This window comes from Phascolarctos cinereus, unplaced genomic scaffold (assembly GCF_003287225.1).
Source record: "Phascolarctos cinereus isolate Bilbo 61053 unplaced genomic scaffold, phaCin_HiC Scaffold_3;HRSCAF=262, whole genome shotgun sequence".
NCBI classification, from domain to species: Eukaryota; Metazoa; Chordata; class Mammalia; order Diprotodontia; family Phascolarctidae; genus Phascolarctos; species Phascolarctos cinereus.
In genome coordinates this window covers 182,188,129-182,200,167 of record NW_027555736.1, presented here as the reverse complement: position 1 = coordinate 182,200,167, position 12,039 = coordinate 182,188,129, and the positions used below count along the sequence as shown (strand labels likewise).

Genomic DNA, 12,039 nt, shown 5'->3' with positions numbered 1-12,039 from the left:
CCTGTTTACCTCTTCATGTTTCACGTGAGTCAAATTTTCTATTCAGCTCTGGTCTTTTCAAGAATGCTTGAAAGTCCTCTATTTCACTGAATGTCCATTTTTTCCCCTGAAGGATTATACTCAGTTTTGCTGGGTGGATGATTCTTGGTTGTAGTCCTATCTCCTTTGATCTCCAGAATATGATATTCCATGCGCCTCCGGTCCCTTAATGTAGAAGCTGCTAAATCTTGTGTTATCATGATAGTGTTTCCACCATGTTTGAATTGTTTCTTTCTGGCTGCTTGCAATATTTTCTCCTTGACCTGGGAACTCTGGGATTTGGCTACAATATTCCTAGGAGTTTTCCTTTGAGGATCTCTTTTAGGAGGTGATCGATAGATTCTTTCCGTTTCTATTTTGCCCTCTGGTTCTAAAATATCAGGGCAGTTTTCCTTGGTAATTTCTTGAAAGATGATGTCTAGGCTCTTTTTTTGATCATGGCTTTCAGATAGTCCAATAATTTTTAAATTATCTCTCCTGGATGAATTTTCCAGGTCAGTTGTTTTTCCAACGAGATATTTCACATTGTTTTCTAATTTTTCATTCTTTTGGATTTGTTTTACAGTGTCTTGATTTCTCATAAAGTCGCTAGCTTCCAATTGCTCCATTCTAATTTTTAAGGAAGTATTTTCTTCAGTAAGTTTTTGGACTTCCTTTTCCATTTGGTCAGTTTTGCTTTTTAGGGCATTCTTCTCCTCATTGGCTTTTTGGACCTCTTTTGCCATCTGGGTTAGGCTATTTTTGGGGGGGGGCTAGGCAATGGGGTTAAGTGACTTGTCCAGGGTCACACAGCTAGTAAGTGTTATGTGTCTGAGGCTGGATTTGAACTCAAGTCCTCCTGAATCTAGGGCCAGTGCTCTATCCACTGTACCACCTAGCTGCCCCCAAGTTAGGCTATTTTTTTTTAGTTTCTTTTAGCAAGCTGTTGACTTGTTTTTCATGATTTTCTTGCATCACTCATTTCTCTTCCCAGCTTTTCCTCTACTTCTCTTACCTGTTTCTAAAACTCCTTTTTGAGCTCTTCCAAGGCCTGGGACTGGTTCATATTTTTCTTGGAGGCTTTGGATGTAGGAGATTTGACTTTGTTGTCTTCTTCTGGTTGTGTTTTGATCTTCTTTGTTACCAAGGTAAGATTCTATGGTCTGACTTTTTTGGGACCTTTGTTCATGATCCCAGCCAATTACTTGAGTTTCAAACTCTTTGTTAAAGTAGGGGTTTGCTTCCAGTGTGGAGAATGTACTCTCCCAAGCTTCGGAGGTTTTGTGCAGCTGTTTTCAGAGATACTTCTAGGACCTGTAAATTTTCAGTTCTTCCAAGATGGTATGTTAAGGGGTGAGGTGTTTACTCCTTTCCTGGCCTGTGCTCTGGTATGATAATGACCATAAGCACTCTTTTCTGCCTGGAACTGTGAGGAGGATTTCCTCTTTATCACCACTACAAGCTCTACCATGCCAGTACTCGTCCTCACCTCTATCCAGTACTGTGACCCAGATCCCAGCACCGGCAAAGCAAGAGAATCCTGCACCAGCATAGAGATCCCTGCAATCCCCCTCTGATCAGCCACTGGATTCCCCCTCAGTCTGTGGGCCAGAAGCTCTGAAAGCAGCTGCCACCCTGGGGCTGAGCTCAGGGACTAGGGCTGGGACCCTGCGTCTCTCACCTCAGTCACAGACTTTTCCCACTGACCTTCTAAGCTGTCTTTGGTGTTTGTGCGTTGAGAAGTCTAGAAACCACCACAGCTGCCAGAGACTCAGTCCTGCTCCAGGTTCGCTGAGGCCTGTTTTGCCTGCTCACCCACGTGGAACTGCGATCCTCTCCCAACCTGGCACAATAGACCTTTCCAATCAACCATCCAGGCTGTCTTGGGCTGTAAATTTGCTTCACTCTGTCTTTTTGTGGATTCTGCTGCTTTAGAATCTGTTTAGAGCCATTTTATACAGGTATTTGGAGGGGTTTGGGTGATAGCTCAAGCAAGTCACTGCTTTTACTCCACCATCTTGACTCCACCCCCCAGGTACAGATTTTTTAAAAAAATTTTTTTTAATGTACCAGACACTGTGGTAAGTGCTGGGAATACAAAGATGAAAACAATTCCTTTCCTCAAGGAGTCTTCCATCTTTCTGGAATAAGTGCAAGCGTCATGTGCATCTGCAAAGTCTTAGAGCTTTTGATTCTTACCTATCATGCTGAGAAAAGGAGATTTCCTGCTTCTTTTACCTGCCCCTAGACTCAAGCAATCGTAGCAGAAAACAGACAATAATATGAGCTTAAGTTAAGAGTCCCTCTTGGTGCTCAGCCCTTGAATTCTAGGTCAGCCACTCTCTCAAGGGCTGCTGGATATATTGCTTACCCAAGTGCCTCTAAGAAATACACAGGGAGCCCATCTTCTAGAAGTACATAGGTAAGCTTTTAATCTCCCCTTAGCAATCAAAAGGAGAGTGGAACCCAATAGAACAGGCTGCAAGTGAACTGAGCAGAGGTCAAATGTAGTAGGACTCAAGGATTACATACCAATCCAAGGTAGCATTGTGCAAAAGCCTCTGGAGCCAGAGAGTTCAAAATTGATGCCTCCAGAGACACAAGCAAGGGGAGAGCTTTCCTTACATTATTCTCTTACCTCTATGAGGTAAATAGTTATTATTATTATTATTTTCACTTACTTTGCAGGGTAATTGGGAAGAAAGTATTTAGTAGCTTTTAAAGCTCCATAGAAATATGAGGAGTTATTATTATTATTACTATTACTATCATTACCCACATTTTACAAGTGAAGAAACTGAGGTTTAACAATTTGCCCAATGTCACACAACTGGAAGAACCTCAATTCAAGCTCAGATCTTTTGACTGAATTCACACAACAGCTGCTTTCCACTCTCATGGGGAATTGTGTGTCCTCCCCACACTAAAGAAACCCAAAGGTTTCTTTTAGAATCCACATATTTCTAATGTGCCAGATTCTGTGGAAAGTAGTAGATAGAATGTAAGGAGAATTATCAGTGAATCTTACTGTTAATTCAGTCTCTGGGAAGAAGAGCAGTTATAAAGAAGAAAGGAGGCAAGTATTGTTATGTTCCTACTATTTCCAGACATTGTACTAAGTGTTTTGCAAATATATCTCATTTGATCCTCAAAATAACCCTGGAAGGTAGGTATTATTATTATTCCCATTTCATAGTTGAGGAAACTGAGGCAAGCAGAGGTTAAAGTGATTTGCCCAGAGTCATACAGTTAGTGAGTATGTGAGGCCAGATTTTAGTTTAGGTCTTCCTGATTCAAAGCCTGGAACTCTGTGTGTTGAGCCACCTAACTACCCCTGAATAAAAAATAATAATAATGACATGCGGTGTTTTATAGATACACATACAAATTTTTAATAATAAACAAGGTGAACTAAAGGTCTTAATGCAAAGGGAAACATTTTACCTCAAAAGCATTAGTGGGATTTGCTGGAATGTGATATGTGGATGGAATATGGTGTTTGAGGGGCATATTTCATCTTACTCAAAAGGAACAGATCAAATGGCTTTATACACTAAGAAGATAGACTTATTTGATCAAAATGAAAGGAGAAAAGTTTGATGGGAAGCCTTTGATTGAAGAAAGAGGAGCATCTCCAGAAAGAGGCAGAAATAATATTGGGATGAGAGCATCCTACTTGACCACTTGACCAGATGGAAAGATTGAATGGTAAATTCAGGAAGTAGATCAGAGATCTGGTACCATGACCTGTTGTATTGAAAACAAAGCAATTTCTTGACTTGCCTTAATGATCATTTCATTTTTCTATCGTGCCAGTGGCAGCTCTCTCTCACCCATGAGATCTCCAGAATAGCTAGATATCCTTGGTTTAGGATACTCTGTGCATCCATATGCACTCAATATGATTGCCTAGAGCCCCCATTGGGGTGGTTTCTTTTTGACTCTTCAGCCAGAAGACATAATTATTTCAATGCAAAGACATTTAGTGAAATATCATAGTAGAAAGATTTGCAATAGCAAGATATTTGTGATATCCTTAAGGTAGGGCACCAACTCCCATAAATACATAAAATATCAGTGGGTTATGTATATGGAGGCCACACATAAGGAATACATGGGATGATGCAACTCACGCCTCTTACACTACAAGAATCTTGAAGTCTTCCAGTAATATCATTGTATCTTTCTACTAGGTCCATTCTATTCTGGGTGCATTGTTTACTGGCCTTGATGGATTTGCCCCTTTCTAGGTACATTCCTCTGCTAGGCTTATAGGCTTTGCTGGCATGTTCATCTCTTTAGGACCAGCTCAGCCAGTTTAACTTTTGTCTGATAGGGTATAGTGAATAAAATCTCTCCTCGATAAGGTCAGGTTGACAAATCTTTTCAGAGCTACCACACCCAGCTAACAAAAGCCAGGCAGAGTGCCCCAAACTAAAATTAGGTTTTCTTTTCAATCCCTTTGGTGGGGCAGGAGAGCAAAGCCTTCTGTCATAGATAACTATCTAGTTTATTGTTCATACCATCTGCCATTCCCAAGAGCCCTTCTGGTTTAGCTAAACTAAATTAGAGCCAGAATAAAAGGTAAATAGAGCTAAAGAGTCAAAGTCAGTGTTTTCCACCCACCTAGCCTGAATTTCTATTTTTATTATGCATCTGTCAGTAGCAAAGCCTGAGTGCTTTGGTGTTGTATTTTGGCCAGCAAAAGTCCTCAGTCCCTCTACACTTTAAAGATGGAGAAATTGACAAGGAGAACTAATACTCTGACTGTCATACCAACCAATAAGGAGGAACTGGTTACAGAAATAAAAATGATGGAAATTTTGAGAGGACATGAACATGCTATCTTAGATTTTGTTTAGATGGGTTACAATTGGTATCATTGGAAGATGTGTGGATACTGGTGAGTTCACAAATCCATTGAAGGATGGAAGAAGAAAATCACCAGAGCAAATAAAAGCTAGAATAAAAAAATTATCTTAAAATTCAGGAGAAAATAAGTTTTATAACCAATAAGAAAAACAAAAAACCAATAGAAGTTACCAACAATAAACTTCTTATGATGGAAAGCAGAATTGCCGACCACATGGACCAGTTGGAAAAACAAACTCAGGAAGTCATTGAATTACCCAAAAAAATTGGAAAAAACATGTAGAATCAAGTGATAGACTTTGAGAACCATGAAAAAGAAATACCTAAGCATCAATTCTCTTACACATTATAATTAAAATTTGACTCTATAATGGCAAGGAAAAGATCCCGTGAGCAGCAAAAAGAAACACAAGTAATATACCGGGGAACAGAATTCTTTTAAATTCTTTTCAACAAGCATTTATTAAGCACCAACTATGTGCCAGGCATAGTACTAGGTACTGGAAATATGAAGATGTAAATGAAATAATCTCCACCCTCATGGAGTTTGCATTGTACTAGGTGGAGGGAAGAGTGGGAGTCATAAGTACATAATAAGTTAAGTCCATAATATATGCAAAATAAATTGAAAAGCAATATTGTAAAGGATGGAGGAGAATTCTGTCATGGGAGTTCAGGAGACTAGAGCTGGATGTTTAGATTTAAAAATCATCACATAGAGATGATAATCAAATCTATGTGAGCTGATGAGGTCACTTACCAAAAAGGTATAGAGAGAAAAGGGTCCAGGGAAGAGATGTGGGACGCGAACACAGTGAGGAGATGGGACATAGGTGATTTGCTAGCAAAGGAGACTTAGAAGGAGCAGTCTATCATGTAGGAGGAGAACCAATAAGAGCAATGCCACCAAAACTCAGAGAGGGGAGAGTGTACAAGAGCAGAGAGTGGTCAGTGGTGTCAAATATTGAAGTGAGATCAAGAAGGATAAAGAAAGAGTCTCTGTGTTTGTCTGTCATAATAATTTTTAGGGACAAGACAAACCAATCAACCAAGGATTTTAACCTAATGCCAACAGACTCCCCCAGAGGAGGAAGAAATATAGCATATTCTCTTGTGTATATAAAGCAGTAAGATGGTACAAAAGATGGCATGCTAGACTGGTATTCAGTCTCATACCTATCCTATCATTAAGTAAATTTATTTTTATTTGAAGTTCATATGATCCATAAGTGTTTCCTTGCATTCCAATCCTGAGCTGGAACCACTGGATGGGCTGAAGGTAGGCCAACCCAGAACACCTCTGATGCTCAATATGTGAAGAGGCACTGAGCATCGAGAATAGAGAACTTCTAGCCTCGATGTGAGGAAGACCCATGTTCAGTTCTTGCTTCAGACACATATGACCTAAACAACCATGGACAAATCTCCAAACCTCTCTGGTCTCCAAGTAACCTCAAGATGTTTACATGTAAACAGGTTGCTGCCCTGCCTGAAAGGAGGAAGTTTCCACATCAGGAGTTCCTTACACTGATGAAATCACAAGCCGGGGTCAAAAACAAATCTTAGTGTGTGATCATGTTCATCAGATCTTTTTCTCCCTTTAAAGTTGTTTGGCATAGAGTCAGTGTCTGGCATACAGTCAATGCTTCACAAGCTACATGTACAAGGCAGGGAGTGGGGCAGGGCAAGAAAGAATGACAAGAAGAAAAACTACTGAAAGGGAGAGCAAAAGGAGCAGGCCACATTGAACTCAAGTCTTGCTGACGTCAGTTTTGCCGAAGTTCCAGGCACCCTAATGCATTATACTCTCTTCTCTTCTCTTCTCTTCTCTTCCCTTCTCTTCTCTTACTTTCCCTTCTCTTCTTCTCTTCCTTCTTTCCTTCCTTCCTTCTTTTCTTTTTTCTTTCTTCCTTTCTTTCTTTCTTCCTTCCTTTTTTTCTTTTTTCCTTTCTTCCTTCCTTCCTTCCTTTCTTCCCTCCTTCCTTTCTTTCTTTTTCTGGTGGTATTTCAAAACTGAGAATTCATCTACTGCTAATAAATTCATATAAGGTGAAGCAATTACACAATGTTATGATCTGGATATATCCAAAAATAATTTTTAAAAATGTTTAAAAATTTGAGCCTGGGGAGTAACTGTGCCTGGGAGAGGTACCAGAAGGTATCCTGGCATCCATCTAAAACTGTCCCTCTGGAAGCTCTGAATTTCCTAGTTGGAAGGTCTCTATTGATCAAGTGAAACACACAGTTGTTAAACATCTATTTCAGTTTGTCCTATAAACTCATAGATGTAAGAACTGGAAGGGACCCTATAAAGCATTTAGTCCAATCCTTAATTTTACTAATGTGTCAACTGAGGCACACAGTTTGAGTGACTAGCCCAAGAACATAGAGGTGATAAGTAGGTAGGCTGTGACTTGAACAGAGATCATAGACTTAGAGTTGGAGGGATTTTCCATAGCCATGGGGATGCTGGCATTATTTGTATCAAATAGTGCCTCCAGGGGAATCTGAATTTCCCATCTGGACAGCTTCCATTGATCAAATTAGCTGCATGGTACAGCTACTAAAAGTTCATTTCACTTTGTCTTATAAACTCATAGAATGTTAGAGCCAAAATCGTTCTTACAAGACCATATAGTCCAATCCTCTAATTTTTCCAGAAGAAGAATTCAAGTCTCACAGAAGCCAAGTGAATTAATTGCCCAGGGTCACAAAGCTAGTAGGGGGGTAGAATCAGGATTTTAACCCAGATCCCCTAACTCTCAATCTAGGGGGCAACACTAATCATGAAGATTTTCTATAGCTGTTTAGAAAAGGCCACTGGTCAAAATGTTACATCACAAGTGTGACTTCTGACCCTTGAATCAAGTTTAATGGGGGAAAGATTTTTTGGAAAAATATTTTCAGGCTGAGACTAACACACAACTCATCCCTTGGGCATGGCTGCTTTTAACTCTGTTTTTTTTTTCAAAAGCTTTAGAAGAATTCTGATGTTTCTGATTATGCCTGATGAACAAAAAAAAGCAGTGCTTAAGATGGCCCCTGCCTTCAGGACAGACAGGGTTACTACTTAGAAAACAAGAGATTGGAGGAGAGAGAGTCATTTTAAATAGAATCTGCAGCTTCCCACTGGCTATCCCTTTCAGCAGAGAACTGACCCAGCTGCTTTTAAGTGCAATATTTTGTTGGTTGAAAAAAAATCGAGGGCAATAAAAACACTTAATCATGCTGAATACACACTGCCCCTGGTGAAAAACAAAGATTATTGAGAACTGCAGGGAGGCAGGAGAAAAATGAACTCCAATGATGATGTTGTGACTGAAGTACTCCTTCCAAGCCTTCCATCTGAGAATCCCAAAGATTTTAGTAATGTCTCTAAGGTGTTTGACCTTTTAAGTCCAGTCACAAATGGGGAAGCAGAGGTGGCTAAAAGGTTTATTCAGGTTGGGAATGAGCAGTTTTGGCAAAGGAGCTGGGATTAATATTCCCATGTTTTATTTCCCACTCTCCTGCCCTCCCAGATGGAAGGAGAAGAAAGATGCACTGACTAGTGGTTAACCTCCAAACCAGTCATAATGATGGTGGGGCAACCTGTCTTTGTCCCAGGGCACTAAAATTTAAAGGGTGTTGACTACTTGTATTCGTTCAGCTGGTAGAAACAACTGGGATCAACACCTGGTTAGAAAGAAGTGTTAGTTGAAATAGACAGTTACCAGTTGACATGTTTCCATCTTCCAGAAGCTTCAGATAAGGGGAGATACTTTTCATCCTGACTCCTGGCCACATTCTTTCCCCTCTCAATGAATTCATGAGGTATCTGGATCTCCATTCACGGGGACTGATGCACTTGGGTGCCTGCCTTCCCCACACAAAACAGTGTTCTAGGGTCCCTTGCTCCCTTCTCGAGGATTTGCATTCAAAAATCTGAGATTTGCCCTCTCCCTTCCCCACCATGCCAATGCTCAACGAATTTATTTTTCAACGGTGATTTGAGAGTGAGTTAGGGCCACTCGGACAAGGTGAAATGTGTACGATTTGTCTAGGGGGCAAAGATTTCTACTTATGGCTCTGTTTCAAACCATATCAACTTGCTTCCATTCAACTAGGCATAGATTCTTGTGAGCATGATGGGGAAAGGAAGATTTCAGGTGGCTGCAGAGGAAAAGAGAACTATCATTAAGATCCTTCTCAAGTGCTTTGGCATGGCATAGAGGGGACAGACGTGGCTTCTCAGAACCTATGAGAGTGGAACACTACCAAGCTGAAAAGGCATTAGATATGTTCCTATTGAATGTGCTGTCTTCCAAGGACCAGGCTAGTTAGTTTCATAATGCTTAGCGCAGTGCCTAGAACATAAGAGGTAATTGAGTTACCCTAGGCACTTAATAAATGCATATTCCCTTTTCTTCCTTTCCTTTTCAGAGAAGCTAATCACCAAGATCCTGCAGGGTATTCAGCCACAACTCTTGGAGACTGTCTATTAAGCTACAGAAGTGCTGCAACTTGCATGTGTTGATGAGCAGGGAATATACCAACAAAAGTCACAGGTGCTTGAAAAAATTAAAGTGATATTAATCAATTTGTTGTTGAGTTGTTTCAGTTGTGACCCACTTGGGGCTTTCTTGGCAAAAATTTTGGAGTGGTTTGTTAATTCCTTCTCTAGCTCATTTTACAGATAAAGAAACTGAGGCAAGCAGGGTGAAGTGACTTATCCAGGGTCACACATAATAAAAGTGTCTGAAGCCAGATTTGAACTTGAGAGAAGATGAATCTTCCTGATTTCAGGCACAGAACTGTATCCACTGTCACTTAGCTGTGCTATTAATAAATATGCTCAAGTATATTATTTTGCACCATTCCTCCTCACCTGAATGGAACTATTTATCAGGACACACTGTATTTTCCAGCCACTATGTCTTTGCTCACATCATTCCTCATTACTGGAATATTATCTTCCTTATCTCTGCTGGAATCTACCTATCCATAAATTTAAAGACTTGCAACATTTTAAAAATGGAAATTTAACCCCCACATTTTACAGATAAGAAGACTGAGGACCAGAGAGGGTCTTACCCAAGGTCACACTGCTAGCAGGTGGTAGAGCTTATCTCCTGATTCTCTGTTCTTTCTTTTCCATGAACAAATATTACATGAAATAACAACATGTGCTTCTATTTACTCTTTTCCTGAGGTCATTTGTAGAGTTTTTGTTGTTGTTATTGTTTGGTTGGAACTTGTAATTTTATCAACATAGAGAACTCTTGTAGGAAACTCTCACCACCCATAGAGATGATACAGGAAACTATCTGTAACTTACAGCTTTAAAGGGTTGCCAAGAACATTGGGCACATATGCTATCAGTGTAACTAGTCTGATTTTTTAAAAATAATAAAATCACACAATCCTATAGCACATCATGGGTTTATGGCATACTTCGTTCTCAACAACAATGAGCAGAACCAAAAGAACATTGTATACAGTAATAGCAATATTGTTTTAAGAATGACTTTCAGAGAATGAGTCATTTTGACTATCGTAAGTACCAAAATTAACTATAAAGGACATGTGAAGAAAGATGCTATCTGCATCCAGAGAAAGAACTGATGAACAGAAGTATTTATAGAATAATTTTACAAACACATACCTATTTGTGTGTAATGGTAGACATCTCTAGGTTGAAAGAGGAAGGAAGAAAAAATTTACATGATAACTTTATTATATATTTTAAAAATAGCAAGTTGGACATAATAGAGTTGCAGTTTCATGTGCAATCATCTTTTTTATTATACTCTGTTACAGAAATGCTTGTTTTATTCCACAAATTAAAAAAGTGAAAAAAGAACACAGTAGGTATTTAATAAATGTTGAAATAAATTTAATTGAAAAAAAAACTTACCAGCAACATGTCCCTTGGGCAAGGCACTTAATCTCCTGTTCCTTAACTTTAAGCCTTAGTTCCTTTAACTGTAAAATGGAGGGGTCAACTCATCAATCTCTATGATCTCATGAAGTCTCTAAGATACCTAATACAATTATTATTTTCCTTATTTTACAGATGACCATGGAAAACACAGAGATAGTGAGAGGGGCTAGAAAAGTAACATGGGAGAAGGCTGGAATGTAGAGATATCAAGTGGAGGGCTTGAATGACAGGCAAAATTGTTTCATCATTATCCTACAGACAATAGAGAACCTCTGAAGATTTTTGAGTAGATCAATGATATGAATCTTGGTTTTTGTTTTTAGTTTAGTTTTTTATTTGTTTTTAGTTTTTAAGGGTTTTTTCGTTTTTGTTTTTGTTTTGCATTCTATCTATATTCCTTTGGGCAAGCTCTTGAGACCTTAGTTTCCTCATTTGTAGAATGAGGGGGCTGGACTCTCTATTATCCTTTTCCTATAAGCAGATCTGTGCAGAAGGATGATTAGTCTGGCAAGAGACTGGTATAGCACTTCAATGTGAGAAGCAGCGATAATCTCTTAAATATGTTGGGAGGGAATCTGTTTTGGGAGTTTTGCTGAGTAAAAACACAACACCCATAGTCTCTCCTGTCCACTGAGGCATAAACAGTCTGACATGGACCCACATCCACATTGAAGGTGCATGTGTGTGCTTGCACACACATACGCAGAGGGAGAGCAAAAAATGACTCACCTTGGCTCTGTGCGTGGGGGGCCGACTCCTCGGCTTCCTCCCCAGGGTGATTCATTGGTCATGTTTCTGCAAGAAGCTGTTCCATCATTCTCCCCGAGGAGGCCAAATGTCATAACAGCGAATGAGGCTGCCAGTAACAAGGGGACCCAAAGCGGAAGAGCAGGGGAAATTGTGTGTGTGTGTGTGTGTGTGGAGGAGGAGGAGGAGGAGGGGTCTGGGGTTTCTGAAGAGGGATTCATTTTACCAAAATGAAGGGCAAGCAAAAAAGAGGACCCCCTGCCTCATTTCTTCCCTACAACCCCTTGCACTTCCCTTTCCTGACTTTCTTCCCTCTATCTGGTTCCCCATGTATACCCTTCATTGCTAGTCCTAGAAGATCAGTGGGTAGCAGTTTAACAGTGCACGTTCCATGATGTCACCTAGCAACCTGGTGCTCATAAATAGCAACAATCATCTCTGTCTCTAAAAGATGGCTAAAACTTTTTTTTTGAAAGACA

General features: G+C 39.8%; 1 long non-coding RNA gene across 1 annotated transcript in view; it reads right to left on the bottom strand.

Annotated features, from left to right (window-relative positions):
* Positions 1-11,700, bottom strand: part of LOC144456329 (uncharacterized) — a 37,257-nt gene extending 25,557 nt beyond the window's left edge. Inside the window, exons 1-2 of the long non-coding RNA XR_013485402.1 lie at positions 11,543-11,700; positions 10,787-10,854 (exon numbers count right to left, since the gene is read on the bottom strand). This is a non-coding gene — a long non-coding RNA (uncharacterized LOC144456329). The remainder of the gene's footprint in view (positions 1-10,786; positions 10,855-11,542) is intronic.
* Between the last annotated feature and the right edge of the window lie 339 nt (positions 11,701-12,039).